The sequence below is a fragment of the Artemia franciscana genome, chromosome 15 (genome assembly GCF_032884065.1).
Source record: "Artemia franciscana chromosome 15, ASM3288406v1, whole genome shotgun sequence".
NCBI classification, from domain to species: domain Eukaryota; kingdom Metazoa; phylum Arthropoda; class Branchiopoda; order Anostraca; family Artemiidae; genus Artemia; species Artemia franciscana.
In genome coordinates this window covers 31,410,359-31,418,603 of record NC_088877.1, presented here as the reverse complement: position 1 = coordinate 31,418,603, position 8,245 = coordinate 31,410,359, and the positions used below count along the sequence as shown (strand labels likewise).

Here is an 8,245-nt window from a genome sequence, read left to right as displayed (position 1 = left end):
CCACTCTGGATACAGAACCATTTTCAAGGGTATTTTCCAAGTCATTGGGACAATCTGTTTTGCATTGAGAAGCTCGTTTAAGGTGGTGAAACCGAGACAATTTCTAATACTGGTTTTATTCAGATTGACAGCAGAGATAGTTCGATCAGCAGCCGTGGGAACGTGTGGGAGAGCAAGTAGGCTTAAAAAACGGCGACATCCTCTCTGAATACACACAGCTAACCATCAAAAGGTACGAGCTTGATAAAATTTACTTGTTTTTTGAAACAGAGGAAAAACATCCCTAAAATTCAAGGAGTCCTAATAGAAATCACGCCATCATATTCAGCACGCCAGAAAACTCTACTGTAGAATTTTCTAGATCCTATAGACAAAAATCAGGAACTTTGATATTTTTGCCAGAAGACAGATCACGGATGTTTGTTATTTTTTTTTTTTTTCAAATGGTGATCATAATGTAATAATGAGCCTAAAGGATTGAGTCAGGAAGTACTCAAACGGGAATTAAAAGTTCTAGTGCAACTGGCCACCTCCCACACCAATTTCTCCCCAAAATTGTGTGATCAGAGTAAATCTGATCAGTAAATTTAGAAAATTACCCATTATTTACGTATAGTATTTGTTATTGTGAAGTATTAAGAACATTTTCTGGGGAGGGGGTCGTTCCTGGGGTAGATTTCTATAGAAAGGCTCTTCCCAGGGGAGGAAAATTTTTGAGGGGACAATTTTCAAGGGGAACTGATACAATGGGAGGATTTGACAGAATTTCTATGCAAAATTCATATTATATGTCTTACATTCTCTTTTCCAAATTTTACATGCGAAGATGTTCTCGGGGAATTATATGGGGGGCTACTTTCAGCATGTTTTGATTTCTAGGAAATAGTTTCCAAGGAAGGGGGCATTTAAGGAGCGACCGAGGAAACAATTAGAGATTAAAGTCGCATTCAAATGAAATAACGCCAAGGAGAATATTTCTGGCTAAATCGTCCGAAAGTAATTTATGGAGATGGGGGATTTTCAGCGAGAATGACACTGTCTGGAGGGAATTAGACGGGGGAGGGTGTCCTTTACTTTCTACTTAATTGTCTTACATTCTCTTTGCCAAATGGCACATGTGGATATGCTCCGGGGTCATAATTTGACGGGGGGGGGGGGTATACTTTACTTGGATAAAATTTCCACGGCGGAGTGTTTAACAAGGGGGGAGGTATATTTCATACAAGGTGAGCTAGATTCATCGACATTATTTTTGAAAAAACGATCAGAAATTGATTTTTAAAAGCAAGTTTTATTTAAATGATAATAAGGAGCAACACTAAAACTAAAAAAGTACAGAAATTACTCAATATTTGAAGGGTTGTCACCTCCTCAATATTTCGATCTTCACCCTTAAGTTTGACTGTGTGTCACAATTTTTTTAGGCCGGCTACTGAAACAGAGGGGCTGTTTAATTAGAACAGGAATAAATTTAAAAGTTCTAACAGCTTTAGCGTAAAGGGCAAGGTATTCAGGGTGCGGTAACCCTTCATGTACGAAATAAATCTGTCAAAATTCATACACATATTTTATTTTAATGTTCATGTGCGGTGAGCCAAATTTGAACCTGCATTAGTTGAAAAACGTCCAGAAATTATGTACAAAACAAGTTTTTTTTTTTCTGAAAGTAAGGAGCAATATTAAAACTTAAAACAAAAATGTAATACTTCCTACATGAAAGGGGTTGTCCCCTCAACGCCTTGTTCTCGTAAACTTTGAATATGTCACAACTCTACTTTTTAAAACGATAAGGAAAACTTTAGAGTAAAGAGAGAGGCGTTGAGGAGGGGACAGTCCCTTTCACATACAGAATGATTTCTGATCTTTTTAAGTTTTAATGTCGCTCCTTACTTTCAGAAAAAACTTTTTTCTTTTGTAATACCAAGAAGAAACAAGTTTAATTCGGTTCAGCTTTAGTTTTTCGAATGTTTGTTTTTCATATGACTTACACATGTTCTGAAGTTATTTATCTTATGTAATTATTCAATGAAATACAATAAATATACATTAGTAACAGTGATAGACATTCATTTACTATTCTGCAGTTTTCATGTTAAGATAAAATACAAGGCATAAATCTAAAAGAAATTTTTACATCAATGTCCATATACTCTTTGCTTCTCCACTTAACAGGCAATAAGACCCTTTGTTATGAAGCAATTTTTGAAATACTGGTTAATCTGAGGAACGCAACTGTGTATCGGATGTCTAGCATACAAATACAGAGTTTAAATCTTGTACACGATTTATCTTTCATTCTTGGGCCCGATCCATTAAAAATAACAAAACTTAATATGCCATTTGTTACTTGAAAAGCTATAGATAACTAGGAGAATATCAACAATGGTCACGTGTACTCCAATGTAAATCGTCAGAAATAATTATGAGGGCGTTATTGCATTGTTTGAAATTGTGAATTCCTGAAAAGGATGAAGCTTGGGATTTGGTACTGTTTTTAATCGTAGAGGCAATTACATCTTCAGTAATTTTTTCTAAGTTTGATTAAAAAAATAAATTGTTTTTTTTTTACTTTGCATATATTTTTTATAATGATTTCGATATCTCCGTTTATTTTTTTGCTCCAATTAATTAACTCTTCGCTTTGCCAAGGTTCAATAACAAAAATTGTAAATAAAGAGTATTTTGTACAATTTTTTTTTATTTTGTAAATAAATACTAAACAAGCTTTGATGACATAAATGCTCATCACAAAATCTAGATTTGAAATTACACGGCCTCAGCCTCCGCATAAAGAAAAATAAACTACTGGCTATTTTCAGCTATTCAATATCACTGGCATTTCAATGTTTTCCCCTGAGAATAATTTCTGCCTTTAAGTGATTAAACAAAAAAGCAGCGATCTGGAGTAAGAAGCGACTAAAAAAGAAATTTTGATACCAATAGTTACATAAAAAGAATTTTATTTTTATGCTGATTTTAAATATATAAGTCTCATCAAGTTTAATCTTGCCCATGAAAAGTTAAGAGCCTGAGAAAAAATGCCTTATTTTAGAAAATAGAGAGAAATACCCCCTAAAAGCCATAAAATCTTAACGAAAATCACATCACCATATTCAGCGTATCCGAGAACCCTACTGTAGAAGCTCCTATCTACAAATATGCTGAATTTTGTATTTTTGCCAGAAGACAGATCACGGATGCGTGTTTATTTGTTGTTTTTTTTTTGTTTTTGTTTTTTTTTCAGTGGTAATCGTACCGACCACTGGTCCCCAAATCGTAGCGTATTTCTTGCAGTAAGCATCCTTTGAGCAGTTACATCTTTAAGTTATGAGGTAGCACAGAAAATGACAACAAATATTGTGTTTAAACAAGAGTAAATTTATCATAATACGTCTCGTAATTATGCTGGAGTTGTCAATCAATATTTTAGGACAGATCAGTGCAGATGATGAATTAACAGCTGTTATTCCAAACCAACGTCATATGTTTAGAGGAAGACCCAAAAAACGAAAATTTACAACTGTTATAGATGATGATTCGTTGGAACAAGAATAAATTTAATTGAACCACCTGTCCAATCAAACGCGATTGTTGTTGCAGCGGTAGCTGCATCCTTATAAAAGAACACTTCCTATAGCAAAAAACTCAATTACCAAGTTTAACATGTTAAGGAGTTAAATTATCTTTGGAACTGTTGTATATATATATATATATATATATATATATATATATATATATATATATATATATATATATATATATATATATATATATATATATATATATATATATATATATATATATATATATATATATATATATCTTTATTTATATATATATATAGATATATATAAATATATATATATATATATATATATATATATATATATATATATATATATTTATATATATATATATATATATATATATATATATATATATATATATATATATATATATATATATATATATGTATATATATACATATATATAAATTCAATCCTACTATACTCAAATTCTACTATAAAACTAGAATTATACTTGAAGGCAATCTATTCTTCAATTAAATAAAAAAAACTAGTTTTTTTAACTGAAAGTAAGGAGCGACATTAAAATGTAAAACGAACAGAAATTACTCCTTGCATGAAAGGGGCTGTTCCCTTCTCAACGCTCCGCTCTTTACGCTAAAGTTTGACTCTTTCTCTCAATCCTACTTTATTAACGGTAAAAAACTTTAGCGTAAAGAGCGGGGCGTATATTCCTTTTTGTCAGCTCTAATCTTTTTGGCTTTCAGTCGAATGATTATATTATTTTTATAGGATTTGTTGATTTTTTAATCTTCAGTATATTCATTTTACAATCGTATACACATCTTGTTTATCCATTAAGTTGTATTATGCTCTTAGGGGCTGGTATATTTATCTCACATTAATTACTTTAACCATATTGTACTAATTGTCATGTGAAAATGTATTTCTGTTGTTTACTAATTGCTTTGCATGGAGCTTTATTATGAATATAAAAAGAGAAAAAGTTTTTTTTTGGGGGGGGGTTGTATTGGTCCTTAATGTTCAGCTTCTTTAACGTTACACAAAGTTAATATTAATCGAAAAACCTTTCTCTGACATTTTATGTATAGTTACTACTGGGGGGGGGGGGATATTTCAAGGGATTGTTTGGACAAGCACGCTGACAAATAGGTTAGTAATGAAGTTGGATTTAGGCCTATTTTGTTTTAAAGGTATTAGACTAGTAAGTATGGTAGGCGGCTGGGAAATGAAGAATTGGGGGACCTCGAGAAATTACTGTAAAATCAGCATATCTATTGTCAAATAAGGATTGGGAATCGGAGGGATGGTTCTTGGAAAATCTTGAAGAGTTTTGGCCTGGGATAAGATTAGAATGAAAGCAAAGGTTTGGATGTAGACAATTATCGCAAAGCTAGCAAAAAAAAATAGTAGTAAAATCTTTGAGAATATATTGTTGGATGAATTAGAATCGTCGTCGAAGGGGGCGGGAAGATGTCTTAATCAAGGATTTTAAGGAAATTTGAACTTCTTAGGAGGGTGTAACGAGGGAAGCTTTGAATAGATAAGGATGGAGGAGGAGTGGCGCAGCCATCTTGGCCTCAGGTGGCTTGGTGCTGCAGTTATTTGATAGTAGTAGTAGAGAATCTTTCGTTTTTCAAACGAAAAAAAGTTGGTTCAAAATGGGAGGATAATAATCATGGTAGTAGGTGCAGCTGTAGTCTAGCAGAGATGGAATTAGAGGCTGATTGTTCGCCTCCAGGAGAAAGAAGAAAATATGTTGCTAAGGTTAGAAAAAAGAAGGTCCCTTCTTTTTCCCAATTTGTGGTTGGGTAAGTGAAAGTGTTTACTACTTAGTCTGTGAATTTTAAAAATTGAAAGATTTAAGAGGCATCATCTTTGGGTATGGGAAATTGGGTGGAGGCTGTTTGATAAATGTGATTGGGAGTGTTTTTATGATGCTATTAGGTACCTTGTAAAAATAGAGCAAGCAAAAAATTATGGGGTATGACCCCCATAATTTTCCCGTGAGCCTCTACTTCTAGTAACTTCATTGAATTCTGATCAATGAATAAAAACCAACCAATATCTATGAGACTAGAAAAAGACAAGATAGAGCATCACACATTAGAGCACAGAGAAGGATCCTCTGGTGAAGATTAGAAAAAATAAATCATCCCCCCCCCTCAGAATATTTTTGAAGGATTGGATGAGCAAATACGGTGATATTAATTTATTAATTAATAATCTTGCTTTGTATGATTGATAGGTCTAAGTGTTGGTAGTTCCCAGTCAATTACAGATATGAAAAAAATCACTTGATATTATGCAACGTGTATCTGAGGCAGTCTTCATTATACCAATAGAGTCAGTAGGTTTCAAATCCTAGAAAAAGTAGACACTTTTTTACTCCATTATATAAATTCCACACAGTTAGTATATCTTATTAAAATTTGATTATTTTTTGTGTAGTTTTGTAATTGTATCCTGTTTTGCTATATGGCAGGTGGGGGGGGGTCCAGTTGAAAATTTCGAAAATTTATAAGAGGACACAAAGCTTGTGTATTTATGGGGACATAAATACACATTTATGTTTTTCTTTGTGGACTTAAAACACGTATTTCTTATGTTTTTTTTCCGATTCTTACAAAGAGTATACCACAGGGTTTGTTGACTAAAAGAGGCAACAAAATAAATACAACATTCCATAGGATCGATAAGGCGCCATTATCAATAATATTTACCAAAGAAAAATAAAAGAATTAAGTATAAAGTAAATGAATTATTCACCTCACCAAACACAAATAAGCACAATGAGTGAAGTGTACTTAATTAAAAGATAATCTCATGATAATAATTTTGAATTAATAGGCATTCCCAAAATTTACAGAATAATCATAACTTTATTCCGTAATTTCTGATCTCAGAGAAAGAAGGCCGAGTTGACACAAAGAATTTGAACTGCATTATTTGTCATGGAAATGGAGAGAAGAGTTACTGATAAAAATCTGGAAGAGACCAAATTCTTAACATCAGTACTTTCTTTTAACACTGGTGTACAAAAAGGGTTTTAAAAGTCTGTTAGACCATTAGGCATTAGGATGCCATTAGGGTGGCATCCAATTAAAGAAAGTTTGAATTTTTGTCTTTCAGATAGGTCATGGGAGTCTTTCGGACTGCCCGATAGGTTGTGGTCCCCTTACTCCACCCTGTTTTGGCACAGTTGGATAACCTATTTTTGTATTAATCTTTGCTTTGCAGGTACATGGGGAGAGGAAGACATGGGGACAGGTACATGGGGAGAGGTACACGGGGAGGGGAGAGGAATAAATAAATAAATAAATAAAGTAAATGAATTATTCACCTCCTCAAATACAAATAAGCACAATGAGTGAAGTGTACTTAATTAAAAGATAATCTCGTGATAATAAATTTGAATAAACCAGGCATTTCCAAAATTTATAGAATAATCATTAACTTTATTCCGTAATTTCCGATCTCAGAGAAAGAAAGGCGAGTTGACACAAAAAATTTGAACTGCATTTTGTGTCATGGAAATGGAGAGAAGAGTTTTCTAATAAAAATCTGAAAGAGACCAAATTCTTAACATCAGTACTTTTTTTTAACATTGGTGTACAAAAAGGGTCTTAAAAGTTTGTTAGACCATTAGGCATTAGGATACCATTAGGGTGGCATCCAGTTAAAGGAAGTTTGAATTTATGTCTTTCAGATAGGTCATACTTTGAATTTATGTCTTTCAGATAGGTCATGGGAGTCTTTTGGACTGCCCGATGGGTTATGGCCCCCTTACTCCTCCCTGTTTTGGCATAGTTGGAGAACCTATTTTGGTATAAATCTTTAGGAAGGCATTCAAATGTTCTCAGTGTAGTGCAGCTTTCAGTCAAAAGGAAAACTTGGATATTCACATCAGAATACACACTGGACTTGGGTTGCATTCTTGTGACAAATGTGGAAAAACTTTCACACGTTTTGTTGATTTGAAACGGCACAATTCTAAACATGAATCTAATCGACCATTTTTGTGTGATTTTTGCTGCAAAGGGTTCAAATACTCTGGTGGATTGAATCATCATCTGAAAACCTGCCATTGTGATGACGGCTCAGAACTTAAGTGTAGTCATTGTCCTTTAGTTTTTGAGAGCAGAAGTCAGTACGAAAAGCATGAAAGAAGACATGCCAAATGCAAATATTCGTGCCTTGATTGTTATGCTCTCTTTACCAGTTACTATAAACTCTCTTCACATAGAAATAAAAGTCATCTTCAGAAAGATCACATTTGTCATTGTGGTGCTAGTTTTGCAACTGCAAGAAAGCTGGAACTGCATTCAAAATTGCACTTAAGGACTGTTGTATGCACTATATGCAATAAACGGTTTGTAACAGAGAGAAATTTGTTTTTTCATAAGAAAAAATGTCATCCAGGTGACTTTGTTCTTCTTAATGCTCTTGGCAATGCTGTTCAAGTAAAACCAGCAGAAAATACAGAGGAAAATCATAGTGCAGGATTTGTCATTCAGAATGGGCTTATTGAACTGGCAAATGAAAGTGAAATTATTCCTCAATATGAGGCTGTTGATTATCCTGGTGAGGAAATATTAACTGTTGTGGAATAAGATGGCACTGTGGTCGCTGTCAATACCCAGAAATTTCCAGTTAAAACACTTCAATAAAAGGGAAATAGGCTAATTCTGTGTTGT

General features: G+C 33.4%; 1 long non-coding RNA gene across 1 annotated transcript; it reads left to right on the top strand.

The window, feature by feature from the left end:
- On the top strand, window positions 1–7,938 carry LOC136036349 (uncharacterized). The gene is made up of 2 exons (XR_010619711.1): window positions 1–232; window positions 7,289–7,938. It is a non-coding gene; the product is annotated as an uncharacterized LOC136036349 (long non-coding RNA).
- Window positions 7,939–8,245: the final 307 nt, after the last annotated feature.